Source organism: Eurytemora carolleeae, unplaced genomic scaffold, assembly GCF_000591075.1.
Source record: "Eurytemora carolleeae unplaced genomic scaffold, Eaff_2.0 scaffold936, whole genome shotgun sequence".
Classification (NCBI taxonomy): domain Eukaryota; kingdom Metazoa; phylum Arthropoda; class Copepoda; order Calanoida; family Temoridae; genus Eurytemora; species Eurytemora carolleeae.
This window is the reverse complement of record NW_019396935.1, coordinates 119,136-136,355: the sequence shown is the minus strand read 5'-3', so window position 1 is coordinate 136,355 and position 17,220 is coordinate 119,136. Positions and strand designations below refer to the sequence as shown.

Sequence of the window (17,220 nt, the reverse complement as noted above, 5' to 3'; positions counted from 1 at the left end):
TTATAATAAAATCGACATATAATATTTTTTATCATTCTCTCTATTATCAAACAACTAATTATCAACTAATTATGGAAGAAGACATTTTAAATTCTATTCACCAACTGTCATGTTTCGTGGGACACCCTGTATATCTTAAAGTGTATCTTACTTCTATAATCAGAGAGCACAGATAAATATAAATTGATTTTTATTTTATGCATACCTGCGGATTAATCTAATTCCTCTTCGATATCCTAAAATAATCAATTTAATAAAGTATACAAATTTGAGAAAAATCACCCTGATGATAGCTCTTGTTGAAGAACAAAGCATTTATCCTCAAATCTAAAAGTGACCACAAAACAATAATTATCGAGATCAAGCATTATAAATATTAACAATATCTACAGAAATATTCCGATGTCTAAAGTAAATTTGTTTCTTGTGAATCTGCAGGGATTAAGCATTGATCTCCATTTATAATGATACAGACTGAAAGATTAATTTAATTTATTTTGGAGTAAGTGTCAAAATACGACATTTTGTGTTCGTTAAGCACCTTGCATGTGTAAATTTGATTTAAAGTGCTCGTTTTGGATATCGAGCTGAAGAGTTCTAGATAAATGATACTCCATGCACAAAAGTTCCAATCTCTGAGAAGGCAAATAAATATCAAAAGGCCAGAGTCAAGTACTTTAAATGCGGGAAATAGTTTTTAAAAATCCACAATATTTAGAAATTTTGGTTTAAACCGTTTTAAGATGTTGAGCTACATATTTCGTATGACTCCATTGAGGGCAACTGGCATCTTTATTGGAGCATGGGCCGTTATTGTGGACCTTTCGCGCCCGATGTCTGTTCGAATTTCAGCAAGTATCTTCATGTTCTGGTTCGTGAACCTTGTTAGCTACGACATCACAGAGTAAGTGTAAAAAAAACACTTTTAATGAATATTTCTTTTTCTTTGGAAAATTATTTTGATAATTGATGAATATTCAGGGCTGTGGAAGGCGCTATTTTAAGCTACTGGATTTGTAGCAATAATATTCCTGTAGACCGGATACACAAGCTTCTTAATTCTATAGTCGAAATTGTGGAAAAGTAAGCAAAAAAATTTATTTTTTTATTTTTGATGCTTCAGATATCATTTTATTTAGTTCTCTCATTTTCAAAACTAACTTAATTTTGTTTTCAAATGTAGCAAGTGTTTAACTAGTTGTAGCAATAATTCAACGAAAGAAACCAACTCCAATTATAATCTTATACTCCAAATATCTTTGCAATCTAATTGTGTAAGCTTTAATCTATATATAAATTTGGCTTGTCTTGCTGTCTGTTTGTTTGTTTGTCTGTTTGTTTGTTTGTATCCAATAAACGTCAAAACGGCTGAACCGATCGGGCCCAAATTTTTTGTGGGACATCTAGGGAGCCCAGGGAAGGTTTATGAATCATCAAAATTTCAAATATTTGTCTCTATCAAAATTCGATCGTCATTAAATTTTTTAAAATTTTGAAAATCCGCGAAATTTTTTGTAAAAATCCGCAAATTATTTTTGTTTAGTTTTACGATGTACACAAAGAGAACATGTTTACAATTAATTTAGAAGATGGGCGCGAAGCGCCCTCTAAGGCTAGAAAGAAGGGCGCGAAGCGCCTTGAATTTCTAGTATTTCAATATTTTCCTTATCAATCTAATAGCATTTAAAACAACACATATTGTGCACAATCTACGAAATCATGTTACAAAGATATAAAAATATTATGAATTAGGAATTAGTAATAAGTTTCTTTGAGTACTGGCAGCAGATTAAGAGCTTTGATACAAACTCAAATATGAATTCCTATATTATTGCAACTTGATGGTGTAAATCTTTGATATGTTTAAACTTATTATATTTGATCTGACAGAATTCGTTGATTAAAATATCAAAGGTCTACGACATCCGGTTGAACAGATGTATCGTAATTTCAAGTGACCATGGCAATGCCCGATTCACAACGGCACCCTTTAAAGCTCTGTCTGATCAAGTATGAATGAGATAGAAATGTTTGTAAGTGTTAAAACTGATCCTTTTTAATTGTGGTTTTTCTAAAAAGGTAATTTGCGCATTTCTACTGCAAAAAAGCATAAAGGAATTATTAGAATCAAACACTTTTTAAACTAGAAAACGTCAATATCATCCATATTTTTTATCAGATAAAGTTTTCAATGGTACCGTTATGAATCGGGAATTGCCATCTTTGCATGGAGGGTCGGTTTAAAATACGCTTACAGTCCCTTTAAATTATTCGTTTCAGGAATATTCAGTACTGGCTCAACAAAGGGTGGGATAAAGCGATGGAAAAGCTAAAAGAGAAGAAAATAATAGAAAGTATTCCAAGACAATCTATAAAAGAAGAAGATACCCAGGATGAAAGGAGTAAAAGCAATAAAATGAGTAGAAGTAGTAAAGAATAGAGCTTCTTGAAATAAGGTATAAAACTAAATCTTTTGGAAATTAGCTCAAATTATTGTTGGAACTTTTACCTTATTTAGATTTTCTCACTTATTTTAATTTGAAGCATATGGTATAACAAAATATAAAATCATGTGTGGTTTCATATTATTCTAACGGTTACATTGATACATACATGGGAGTGGTCGGCCTTTATATCAATAAAATAAAGACAAATTTTCCATTTAAGTTTTAATTTCCTTGTTCTTATTTATGTATACTTGTTTTAAGTTCTAACTCACCAGTGGTCGATTACACAACACCCTAAAATGTATATATATATATTGTGATATTTTAGATGAGTGTGCTAGCTGCTTAAATATTAACCTCCGTCAATTATCTTGTTTTACATAAATTTCTGTGAACCAATAAATGATCATATCTATTCTAAATATCTTTAGATTCCAATTTGTGTTACTTGATGAATATATTGAGAAGAGAGTGGGTGGGAAGCGACCTGAATTTTTCCTATAAAATCTGATCTACAGGGTCCTTTCTTGACCTCTGTATAGTGAAGATTGTTTGTATGTTGAATACTCTGCTTATTATGGGGTTATGCTTAGAATATCTATATATACCTATTGTTCTTCATATTATGAATAGACCATAATATTCATCATAAATATACCCATGGGACCTACACAGCTCTTCATACGTTCAGAACCTATAACTTATTTTGTAAATTATTTTACATTTAATATTTATATATTTTTTTATGTTATAAAACTAATTTTACCATTATTATAACGATTCATAACGACTTGGTCAACCTTTTTTCTTTAAAACCATTGAATTTTGCCTTTATTTATACATACGTACTGAAAGTACACAAATTACGCCCACAGCTCGTTTATAAATTATCTTGTAAACACTGTTTGCTCTTGAAATAAAACTGTTTACCCAAGTTTTCGTATACTTTCAAGAAGAGCTTAAAGTTGAATGTTCATCATATTTGGAACATTCCTTGGATCAGTGGAATACAACCTAATTGATTGGTTTATTTAAAAATAAAAACCTATACTTATTTTAGTAACAAAGCTATTAATATTAAAAATATTATATTTTAAATATTTTCATTTTTCAATAACCGCGAAACTGAACTGAATTCATTTCGATACAGCCTTGAAAATTTAATTTGAATACTTAATACTTAAATACTTAAATATTACGCCTATCTCTACAGTTTGTTCAAATCAAGGATGTTTAACAAGGTTTCTTATTCTCGATGTGCTGCAATGTTTGAAAGATGTCGTCTCTTTAGTATAGATAGAATCCGCATATGACGTCACTCTCGCCTCTATAATAAGTGACGTCATATGCGGATTTTATCTAACTATACTAAAAAGACGACATTTTTTCATACATTGGAGCGCATCGAGAGTAGGCAACCTTGGTTCACATACAGCTACTGATCCCAAGATATATAATAGTATAACCCAGCATGCGATCTATCTAACATATTCACACAAATAATTATATAAATAATAAACTTCAATTCAACAATAAGTTGAATTTAGTTGGTTAGTTAGCGCTCTCTTATTTGGATGGAAAATATGTACACTCACTCTACTGGTTCACGACTTACGAGTTGTGTCAGTTCTAGGTGGTGGGGGGGGGGGGCAACCTAGAGATCTTGAAGGGACTGTATACGTAATTTCATGTGACCCTCCATGTTTTCAAATTTTGAATCTTTTTTTTTCTCTGCAAAAGTGAGTTGCACAGTTCTTGGTTCTATTTGAAAGAATGGAAAAATTATGCATTAAACAGTTTTCAAGTGATAAACGAGGTTATCTTCCACAGTTTGATCAGATTAAGGGTTGAAGAGTAAATACCGTTTGGAGCTGGTCACATAATATTACGCTTACACCGTCCCTTTCACCCTTTTGTAGAGGACTACTGAAGACTTAGAGAAGAACACTCGAACAAACTTATTTTCTTACTTTCATATCTTACTTACAGAAAAATAAGAAAGTTACAAACATTTTATTTGAAATTACAAACATTTTTTTTAAAATTACGAACATTTTATAACAAAGGAATTGAGTTTTTGCAACAAACTCAAATATTAAAACCCCTATATCTTTGGAAACTGATGTTGTAAAGTTTTGATATTTCAAGCTCAGAATATTTGATCCAACAGAATTCATAGTTTGAAATATCTAGGGTCTACAACATTTGGTTCCAAAGATATAGTGATTAGAAAATCAGAGTTTGTGGCAAAGACTCAATTCCTTTGTTCTAAGATTACAAACATTTTATCCAAGATTACAAACATTTTATCCAAGATTACAAACATTTTATCCGAGAGTACACACATTTTATCCAAGATTACAAACATTTTATCCGAGATTACAAACATTTTATCCAAGATTACGAACATTTTATCCAAGATTACAAACATTTTATCCAAGATTACAAACATTTTATCCAAGATTACAAACATTTTATCCGAGAGTATACACATTTTATCCAAGATGACACACATTTTATCCAAGATTGCACACATTTTATCCAAGATTACACACATTTTATTTAAGATTACACACCTTTTATCCGAGAGTACGAACATTTTATCAAAGATTACACACTTTTTATGCAAAATTACTAACATTTTGTCCAAGATTGCACACATTTTATCCGAGATTACAAACATTTTATCCAAGATCACACACCTTTTATCCGAGAGTACAAACATTTTTTCTGAGAGTACACACATTTCATCCAAAATTACGAACATTTTATCCAAGATTACAAACATTTTATCCAAGATTACAAACATTTTATCCAAGATTACAAACATTTTATCCAAGATTACACACATTTTGTCCGAGATTACAAACATTTTATCCGACATTACAAACATTTTATCCAAGATTACACACATTTTATCCGAGATTACAAACATTTTATCCGAGATTACAAACATTTTATCCGAGATTACAAACATTTTATCCGAGATTACAAACATTTTATCCGCGAGATTACAAACATTTTATCCGAGAGTACACATTTTGTCCGAGATTACAAACATTTTATCCGAGATTACAAACATTTTATCCGAGACTACAAACATTTATCCGAGATTACACACATTTTATCCGAGATTACAAACATTTTATCCGAAATTACAAACATTTTATCCAAGATTACAAACATTTTATCCAAGATTAAACACATTTTTCCTACCTGTACAGTGTACAGCAACGGATAAGAAGGCAAAGGAGAGAGAACAGTATAGACATTTTGCTACAGACCATCGTAGAAACTTTCTGCCCACCCTCCCCCACCCCTCTTAACTCAAATTGTGTATTACGCGCCTGCATGCATGAACAACTGCAACTATAGTTGATAGAAATAACCACGCAACCTTGTAAACCCGTACGAATACAATACTTAGAAATATATGTCTAGTTTTATTGCAATGCATGAGCGTGTTTAAAAATCAACCCTCATGTATAAGGAACACGCAAAATGATATTTGGAGTAAAGAGCAAAATGACCTCTTATATATAAGAAACACACAAGATGATATTTGGACTTTGGAGTAAAGAGGTTTTACAAAGGAAGTCTTTGCCACACAGTGTGGTTTTCTAATTTATTTATGTCATGGACCTTAGATATTTCAAACAAAGATCAAATATTTATAGTGTGAAAAATCAAAGATTTACGCTACCATGTTGCAAAGAAATAGGGATAAGAACATTTTAGTTTGTGGCAAAGACCTAATTCCTATAGCAAAATGTTTTAGATTTTGTGAAACCATGCTTTGAAGTGTTGAAACCCTAATTTCATTAAAAATAAAATATTTACAAAAATTTGACTTTCTTAGTTTAGGAATGATGAATACAACCAAGGTTTCATGCAATCTTGAATTAGTAAACACTCCCTTTAAACTTGAAAATTATTGAAGCTGACACTTGCTTTTAATTTGACAGTATTTGAATTATCTGATGGTATAAATGAGTATCTGATTGTTCAATGATCCATCAAGCTTATGTCCCCTGACCCCTCCTGTATCTCCTTGATCTACTGATCTGGTGGTAATTATCACCTATATGGTGAGAATATAAACCTGCAAGCTAAACTAGATCTATAGATAATCTCCAAAAATCAATTCTCTAAATGAAAGATTGGTCTAGAATTCTTGGCTGGAGAACCATTAGTAAAATTGGTAATTGTTTGTTATTGGTTTAGTAATCACTATTCACTATATAGATCATTGAGAAACAAAACATTAAACTATTTGTTTGATGGGATCTATAGGTTTACAGGGAGTTTTTGATGGGAGCTAAAGGTTTACAAGGAGTGTTTGATGGGATATATAGGTTTACTCACTGTGAAGAAAGCACGATAAAAAATAAGAATAAAATATTAATTTTGAGTTTGATCAAACTTGCACTGAAGTTTTGTAAATCTGTAAAATTGTAATCAAATTCTTTCAGTTTTGTAAAAAACTTTGAATATTTATTTTTTATTTTGAATTATGGTTTGATTTCACAGCTTCCTTGGATTAGACTTGATTAATGATTCCACAGATGAATCCAAATATTTTAAAATTAAAGAATTTGATTTTATCAATCAATATAAATCTACACTCTATCACCTCCAGTTAGGAACATAAGAGGGAATTGAAAAATTAATCTGTCACACTTATGGAAACTTCATTATCAAAAACTATTAAAATTCTTGGTTTAATCTTATTTCAAAGAATCATTTAACAAACAGACGAACTAATGACGGATTAAGCTTAAACTTTATTTATTTGCTATGAAAATACCAGTTTACATGTATAAATGTTGCTTGTTTGTTTAAGTCTAAACGGGTGAACCACGTGAACGGCCCAAAAGGATAAATATATTAATTTAGAGTAAAAAAAATTGAACATATTTGAACAAATTGAATATATTTACCTTTCAACATCTGTAGACTTTGATTTCAGAAGAAATATACCTTTTCTTCCGCCTTTCCTTTTTCATTTCCGTCAACATTTCCTTTGACCTTTTTTATTCCTTTCCTTCTTCGTATTCCTTCTCACTTTCCTTCTTCGTATTCCTTCTTCCTTTCCTTCTTCCTATCCTTCTTCCTTTCCTTATTCTTTTTTCTTCCTTTCCTTTTTCCTTTCCTTCTTCCTTTCCTTCTTCCTTTCCTTCTTCTTCCTATTCCTTCTTCCTTTCCTTCTTTCTTTCCTTCTTCCTTTCCTTCTTCCTTTCCTTCTTCCTTTCCTTCTTCCATTCCTTCTTCCTTTCCTTATTCCTTTTTTCCTTCCATTCCCTCCCCCCTTTCCTTCTTCCTTTCCTCCTTCCTTTCCTTATTCCTTTCCTTCTTCTTCCTATTCCTTCTTCCTTTCCTTCTTCTTTTCCTTCTTCCATTCCTTCTTCCATTCCTTCTTCCTTTCCTTCTTCCTTTCCTTCTTTCTTCCCTTATTCCTCTTTTTCTTCCTTTCTTTCTTCCATTCCTTCTCCTTTTCCTTCTTCCTTTCCTTCTTCCTTTCTTTCTTCCTTTCCTTATTCCTTTCCTTCTTCCTTTCCTTCTTCCTTTCCTTCTTCCTTTCCTTCTTCCTTTCCTTCTTCCTTTCCTTCTTCCTTTCCTTCTTCCTTTCCTTCTTCATTTCCTTCTTCCTTAATCCTTCTTTCATCTTATTCTCAATCTTTATCAAACCTTCGATTTAATCCTTCTTTCATCTTATTCTCAATCTTTATCGAATCTTTTTAATAAGTCTCTCCTCTTATTCTCATCTTTATCAAACCTTCTTTAATCCTTCTCTCCTCTTATTCTTAATCTTTATCCAGCCTTCTTCAATCTTTTTCTAATCTTATTCTCAACCTGTTATCCAACCTTCTTATATCCTTCTATAATCTTATTCTCAATCTTCATCCAACCTTCTTCAATTCTTCGCGAATTTTATTCTCAATCTTTATCAAACCTTCTTTAATACGTCTCTCCTCTTATTCTTAATCTTTATCAAACTTTCTTCAATTCTTCTTTCATCTTATTCTCAATCTTTATCCAACCTTCTTTAATCCGTCTCCGATCGTATTCTCAATCTTTATCAAACATTTTTCGATCCTTCTTCAATTATTCTCCTCTTTATAGAACCTTATTCAATCCTCCGTTGTATTCGCATGAATCTTTAATTATTATTATTATTTCTTTAATCATTCAATTCCTTAATTTTATCTAATTGTTCGGTCATCTCCATTATTAAAAAAAAATATTTCAATAATGGTTTTCCCCTTGGTTCTATCCCATTCACTTCCCACTGCTGGATGATAAAGGCTCTATAATTGATAATATGTGTTTAAATGAATCAATCTCCGAATATACTTGAACAGATTTAGCACGTAGTACGTACTCAACAATATAGATTGATGGGTTAGAATTAGTGAGAGTGGGGGGAGGGGGGTTGAGAGGGTGGCGTTAGATCTTCGGAGAACGGGTTGGTGTTGAAGGGAGAAGGGAGGGTATTTAATGAACGACATAATGTCAGGGGGTTGTCCAGGGTGATCGTAGGAGCGAGTGGGTCGTTGAAGGAGGTTGATGGTGTTGGGTTGAGCTCCCTGAAGGGCTGGTGTTTTATAAACCACCCATTATATGGTCCTGTAGATTACAGATAAAAAATATTGTTTTTATCAGTAGAATAATATTCAGTACACGCTCCTTTAATCTTCTCATAGTTTACTAATCAATTAAGTTTATGGCATCTTATATATACCTTGCAGCAGGGAAGGTGAGTAGTAGAGGTAGGGTGTATTGGGTTTATGTACCCTAGCGGCAAGGAGGGTATAGTAAAGGTAGGGTGTATTGGGTTATGTACCCTAGCGACAAGGAGGGTATAGTAAAGGTAGGGTGTATATGGTTTATGTACCCTAGCGACAAGGAGGGTATAGTAAAGGTAGGGTGTATATGGTTTATGTACCCTAGCGACAAGGAGGATATAGTAAAGGTAGCGTGTATAGGGTTTATTTACCCTAGCAGCAAGGAGAGTATAGTAAAGGTAGGGTGTATTGGGTTATGTACCCTAGCGACAAGGAGGGTATAGTAAAGGTAGGGTGTATATGGTTTATTTACCCTAGCGACAAGGAGGGTATAGTAAAGGTAGGGTGTATAGGGTTTATGTACCCAGGCAGCAAGGAGGATATTGTAAAAGTAGGGTGTATAGGGTTTATGTACCCTAGCGGCAAGGAGGTTATAGTAAAGGTAAGGTGTATAGTGTTTATGCACCCTAGCGACAAGGAGGGTATAGTTTAGGTAGGGTGTATTGGGTTTATGTACCCTAGCAGCAAGGAGGGTATAGTAAAGGTAGGGTATATAGGGTTTAAATACCCTAGTGGCAAGGAGAGTATAGTAAAGGTATGTTGTATAGGGTTTATGTACCCTAGCAGCAAGGAGGGTATAGTAAAGGTAGGGTGTATAGGGTTTATGTACCCTAGCAGCAAGGAGGGTATAGCAAAGGTCGGGTGTATAGGGTTTATGTACCTTAGTAGCAAGGATGGTTTAGTAAAGGTAGGGTGTATAGGGTTTATGTACCCTAGCAGCAAGGAGGTTATAGTAAAGGTAGGGTATATATGGTTTAAATACCCTAGTGGCAAGGAGGATATAGTAAAGGTAGGGTGTATAGGGTTTATGTACCCTAGCAGCAAGGAGGGTATAGTAAAGGTAGGGTGTATATGGTTTATGTACCCTAGCGACAAGGAGGGTATAGTAAAGGTAGGGTATATAGGGTTTAAATACCCAAGTGGCAAGGAGGATATAGTAAATGTAGGGTGTATAGGGTTTATGTACCTTAGTAGCAAGGAGGGGGGACAGGGTTATATAAATAGCAGCAAGGAAGGAATACAAAAGGTAGGGTTTGTGAACATTTAATTGTGATGTCTTTTAAAGAATTAATAAATTAAGACCAGATAGTAAACAAGCTTGGCATTCCTCCATTGCGTATGGGTATTCCGTCCTTTGTTTACAATATTTGTTATTGTATTGCTCAAACTAGTTCCTTGTAGTCCAAGTACAGGGTGTCCCACATCATAAAGTTTTGATTTTAGGGACCTATCAAAAAATTTAAAAATAATGAATCTTTTTATAAATGTATGAGGTTTCTATAAAAGTTTTCTAGCAGAAAATACTAGGTTTTTCGAGTACTATGTGCGTATTTTTGCTTTAAAGCTTAGAAATAATCTAATATGATATGGGACGCTCTGTACATCACATTGAAATGTGTATACAAACCATAATGTATTGTCCTGTATTTTTAATCTCTCTAAAGCAAAAAAAGATGTTTTTTAAAATATTTTTTATAAATTACTTTCATTCATGTTTAATTGTTGTTATTTTTTGAGAAAGACCTTTAATAATAGATTTTTAATTATTAAAACTCATAAATAAATATTCTAAGTGAGAATCAAAAATCTATGGAATGAATTGTCCTTAAAATTTGGAAGCTTGCAGTTTGGGTTTCTCACAGTTTGTTATGTATACATATCAAATAATTAATCTAGTTGCAGTTTGGGGTTCTCACAGTTTGTTATGTATACATATCAAATAATTAATCTAGCTGCAGTTTGGGGTTCTCACTGTTTGTTATGTATACATATCAAATAATTAATCTAGCTGCAGTTTGTGGTTCTCAATGTTTGTTATGTATACATATCAAATAATCAATCTAGCTGCAGTTTGTGGTTCTCAATGTTTGTTATGTATACATATCAAATAATTAATCTACCTGCAGTTTTGGGGTTCTCACAGTTTGTTATGTATACATATCAAATAATTAATCTAGTTGCAGTTTGTGGTTCTCACAGTTTGTTATGTATACATATCAAATAATTAATCCAGCTTAAGTAAAGGGTTCTCACTGTTTGTTATGTATACATATCAAATAATTAATCCAGCTTCAGTTTGGGGTTCTCACTGTTTGTTATGTATACATATCAAATAATTAATCTAGTTGCAGTTTGGGGTTCTCACTGATTGTTATGTATACATATCAAATAATTAATCTAGTTGCAGTTTGGGGTTCTCACAGTTTGTTATGTATACATATCAAATAATTAATCTAGCTTGCAGTTTGGGGTTCTCACTGTTTGTTATGTATACACATGAAATAATTAATTCAGCTGCAATTTTGGGTGCTCACTGATTGTTATGTATACATATCAAATAATTAATCCAGCTTTAGTTTGGGGTTCTCACTGTTAGTTATGTATACATATCAAATAATTAATCCAGCTTCAGTTTGGGGTTCTCATGCTGTTTGTTATTTATACATATAAAATAATTAATCTAGATGCAGTTTGGGGTTCTCACTGTTTGTTATGTATACATATCAAATAATTAATTTAGCTGTAGTTTGGGGTTCTCACTGATTGTTATGAATACGTATCAAATAATTAATTTAGCTGTAGTTTGGGTTTCTCACTGTTTGTTATGTTTACATTTCAAATAATTAATCTAGATGCAGTTTGGGGTTCTCACTGTTTGTTATGTATACATATCAAATAATTAATCTAGCTGCAGCAAAATAGATGTTTTCCTACGCCCATAAAATCTAAATGGATGTTTTGCAAAATATATTTTCATCTTTATAAGGTTCATTTTGTAGACAGAATATATATTGCTCTTAGTTTTTATATAGTTTCTATGGTTCTAGTTCAAGTTTTAGATATAGTTCTAGTTCTAGTTCTTGTTCTAGTTCTAGTTCTAGCTCTAGTTTTAGTTTTAGTTCTAGTTCTAGTTCCAGTTCTAGTTCTAATTCAAGTTCTAGTTCTAGCTCTAGTTCTAATTCTAATTCTAGTTCTAGTTCTAGTTCTAGTTCTAGTTCTAGTTCTAGTTCTAGTTTTAGTTTTAGCTCTAGTTTTAGTTCTAGTTCTAGTTCTAGTTCTGCTTCTAGTTCTAATTCTAGTTCTAGTTCTAGTTCTAGTTTTAGTTCTAGTTCTAGTTCTAGTTCTAGTTCTAGTTCTAGTTCTAGTTCTAGTTCTAGCGCTAGTTCTAGTTCTAGTTCTAGTTCTAGTTCTAGTTCTAGTTCTAGTTCTAGTTCTAGTTCTAGTTCTAGTTCTAGTTCTAGTTCTAGTTCTAGTTCTAGTTCTAGTTCTAGTTCTAGTTCTAGTTCTAGTTCTAGTTCTAGTTCTAGTTCTAGTTCTAGTTCTAGTTCTAGTTCTAGTTCTAGTTCTAGTTCTAGTTCTAGTTCTAGTTCTAGTTCTAGTTCTAGTTCTAGTTCTAGTTCTAGTTCTAGTTCTAGTTCTAGTTCTAGTTCTAGTTCTAGTTCTAGTTCTAGTTCTAGTTCTAGTTCTAGTTCTAGTTCTAGTTCTAGTTCTAGTTCTAGTTCTAGTTCTAGTTCTAGTTCTAGTTCTANCTATAGTCCTAGTCCAAATCCTATAGTCCTAATCCTAAATCCTATAGTCCTAGTCCAAATCCTATAGTGCTGATCCTAGATTCTTTAGTCCTAGTCTCAATCCAATAGTCCTAATCTTAGATTCTTTAGTCCTAATCCAAATCCAATAGTCCTAATCCTAGATTCTTTAGTCCTAATCCAAATCCTATAGTCCTAATCCTAGATTCTATAGTCCTAATCCTAGATCCTATAGTCCTTGTCCAAATCCTATAGTGCTGATCCTAGATTCTTTAGTCCTAGTCTCAATCCTATAGTGCTGATCCTAGATACTATAGTCCTAGTCCAAATCCTATAGTCCTAATCCTAGATACCATAGTCCTAGTCCAAATCCTATAGTCCTAATCCTAGATTCTATAGTCCTAGTCCAAATCCTATAGTCCAAATCCTAGATTCTATAGTCCTAATCCTAGATCCTATAGTCCTTGTCCAAATCCAATAGTCCTAATCCTAGATTCTTTAGTCCTAATCCAAATCCTATAGTGCTGATCCTAGATTCTTTAGTCCTAATCCTAGATCCTATAGTCCTTGTCATCCTATAGTGCTGATCCTAGATTCTTTAGTCCTAGTCCAAATCCTATAGTCCAAATCCTATAGTGCTGATCCTAGATTCTTTAGTCCTAGTCCAAATCCTATAGTCGTAGTCTCAATCCAATAGTCCTAATCCTAGATTCTATAGTCCTAATCCTAGATCCTATAGTCCTTGTCCAAATCCTATAGTGCTGATCCTAGATTCTTGAGTCCTAGTCCAAATCCTATAGTCCTAATCCTAGATACTATAGTCCTAATCCTAGATCCTATAGTCCTAGTCCAAATCCTTTAGTGCTGATCCTAGATTCTTTAGTCCTAGTCCAAATCCTATAGTCCTAATCCTAGATTCTATAGTCCTAATCCTGGATTCCATAGTCCTAGTCCAAATCCTATATTCCTAATCCTATATACTATAGTCCTAATCCTAGATCCTATAGTCCTAGTCCAAATCCTATAGTCCTAATCCTAGATACTATAGTCCTAGTCTAAATCCTATAGTCCTAATCCTAGATTCTATAGTCCTAGTCCAAATCCTATAGTCCTAATCCTAGATTCTATAGTCCTAATCCTAGATCTTATAGTCCTAGTCGAAATCTTAGCCTATGTTCTATAGATTCTTTAATCCGCTAGATCTGTTAAAAAATCTCATCTATCAAACCCAACTATGGTTACAATCCATAATAGAATAAAAGCATCATTAATTTACATTTTACATCCGTATATCAATATTTCCAGCGTATAAATCTACCATATTACATAATTTTGTCTAAACCTAGGATAGATTCTTGATTTTTCCTGAGTATTCAATGGACACACTTTTGATTTTCTTCTTAAACCGTTCTTTCCTGGATATAGTAGAGAAAAATCAAAAACCTGTTTTTCTAAATTAGAGAGTTCCTCCCTGTTTCGCTACTTAGCGATTTCCCTAAAGACCTAATATATATACCGTGTTGTATTTCTCAGGACCGGATCGTAAGACTCCCTTCTCTCAACGCTCTTCATAATAAAAGGATGATAGTAAGGTTCGGAACGTTTATTTCTCTGAGCCTTCAATCTAAATAAGTTTAATAAACCCACAGAAAAAGCTTTGAGTGACAAATCATACAACTACAACAAATAATTCACTCAGGCATTAAAAAACTGTGGCTAGGAACCAATAAACACGTATATAAATATCAATCATACTATAATCAAAACGATAAGCATAAATATATATAAAAATAGTTACCACAGTGATCCCAGAAATCTGAACACGGCTAATACTTGCAAAACGAATAAACATATACTGATAAATATTATTTACTACTCCGCGAGAAATCTTGCGTCTGCGCAGTCGGTCTGTAAACAGTTCCTAAACTAGTTCTTTCACAATACATTCCGTACAGATCTTCAGGGGGAACTCAGAAATACGCAGGGGTGACAAGCAGACTTTCTACACGCAGCATGGCTCGCGTAACACTCCCATTTCTGTCCATATATTAATCTTAAAAAGCGCGCAAAATTTCAAATTTATCGGCTTCATATACGCAACTCTGATTGATTGAATTTTATACACTTTTCAGGATACAAGTACAACATTAGGTTAGTCTCAATATTAAGATAAAGAGAGGATCAAGATACTTAGGACTAGGGTTAATAATCGTTTTTAAAAACGATCGTTAAACGATCGTTTTTTGCTTCGTTTTTCAATCGTTTTCAAAAAGGATCGTTTTAAAAACGACTTACTCGTTTTAAACTTTTAGAAAACGAATAACGATCGTTTATGGAAACGATCGTTTATGGAAACGATCGTTTTTATAAAAACGATTTGTGACAGTTTTTTATATGATTATTTTTAAAAAAACGATCGCTTTTAAAAAACGATTGTTTAAAAAAAAATTTTATTGACAATTATGTTAACGATCATTAATGAAGAGTTGTCATTAACGATCGTTAACGAAGGGTTGTCGTTAACGATAGTTAACAAAACGACAAAATTTATAAAAACGGTCGATTTTTAAAAACGATCGTTTTAAAAAAAATGTGATGCAAATGTATTGAATGTTGTCTTACATGAAGTGACAGAATTGTGGGGGATCTAAAACTTCTTGATATTTTCTTAAAAACTACTCAATGATAAGTACAGATGCCCTTCAGGTCGGTTTCCTCTCTTCGTTAACGATCGTTAACGAAGTGTAGTCGTTAACAATCGTTAACGACGAGTTTTATAAAAACGATCGTTTTTAAAAACGATCTATTCCAAATATGATCATTTATCAAAACGATCGTTTTAAAAACGACCATTTTAAAAAACGAACTTGTAAAATAACGATCGTTTTTAAAAACGATCGTTTTTGATTTTTTGTCGCCTTTTTATAACGAAACAATCGTTTTTCAAAAAAAAGAAAACGTTAACATCCCTACCTAGGAGAAATAGAGAACGTACGATAACAAATGAATGATTTAATCTATGGTATATAAAGTATTATATATACTATATTATATATATATATATAATATATAAAGTATTACCCAACAAGTGTGAGTGTTCATGGAGACGACTGTACGGAATATATTTTCTGTATTTTCTAGACTTTCGACATATTTTAGTCCCCCTGGATTGATAAATAATGAATGATATATCCATAATATATCACCCAAAACTAAAAATTTTCACATGTGGTTTCTCTGTAAAAGTGATTGTGGAGTTCGTGGTATAGAAAGAATAAAGCAATAGTGAGAATTCACTTTCAAGCTAAAGTGATCTCAGATATATAAATAAATAGCAAGATTTTTTTCGTATTCTCAACATGTTTAAGATCAAATGCCGCGAAAAAAACGAGTTTAATAATTATTTGTTGTTTTTGATATTTCAGGGCTATTAATTTACCTTGAATTAAAATTAATAAAGCAGTTACTTAAAAATTATCAGAAAACTTATGACGTTCTACAATGATATTTGGATATATTTTCACAAATCGTATTCAATCCTTTGAAGCTGCGAACATCGAAGCAGCTTTTCAGAAGACATTTCATGTGTTCTTGCTATGTATTCTTATATGTGAGATTGGCTGTATATAAATGACTTTATCTTTCATATTATTGATCAAAAAAAGAGTGAAAGGTTACTGTTGTGCATAGGACTTACATCTCGTTGATCGTTGGGTCAGTTAAAGTTATAAAAACAGTTTCTGAAAAGACTTCAAGTTTGTAATTAAACTCAACACTTGTCTGGGTAACCCTGTATAATGTCTAACCCTGTATAATGTCTAACCCTGCATAATGTCTAACCCTATATAATGTCTAACCCTGTATAATGTCTAACCCTGTATAATGTCTAACCCTGTATAATGTCTAACCAATCTAACCCTGTATAATGTCTAACCCTGTATTATGTCTAACCAATCTAACCCTATATAATGTCTAACCAATCTAACCCCGATACATGCAAATCTTGAATTCTAATATTGGCATGAAATTCCTAAATTGCAAATTTCTCTCTGATCACAGATTCGATACAGTAGATTTGCAATAATTCACGGGATTTGCAATGTTTGCCAAACATTATCATACCAGGACGCGGTTCCATTTGTTTCGGAGCTTTGATACATTCTTGTATCTTAAAACTTCAAGAAAGAAGACAATGCTTTAATTTTAGCTCAAAGAATTTCTATCTGATGTTCCTGTCTCAAGAAATTGATATAAAGTTTATATTTATAAAATGTTGATAAAAAACCGTAGGTTTAAACAGATCATATTAAGCAAATACGCAACCAATCTGAAAACGACGATATTCCAGAGGAGCCTGAAAAACTTAGATTTGCTCCTATTATTAATTGAATTTTATAATTT

The 17,220-nt window shown here is 32.5% G+C and overlaps 1 long non-coding RNA gene across 1 annotated transcript; it reads left to right on the top strand.

Annotated features, from left to right (window-relative positions):
• The first annotated feature begins 691 nt into the window (after positions 1 to 691).
• LOC111710297 (uncharacterized) lies at positions 692 to 2,869 on the top strand. The gene is made up of 4 exons (XR_002767029.1): positions 692 to 904; positions 982 to 1,083; positions 2,281 to 2,456; positions 2,776 to 2,869. It is a non-coding gene; the product is annotated as an uncharacterized LOC111710297 (long non-coding RNA).
• Positions 2,870 to 17,220: the final 14,351 nt, after the last annotated feature.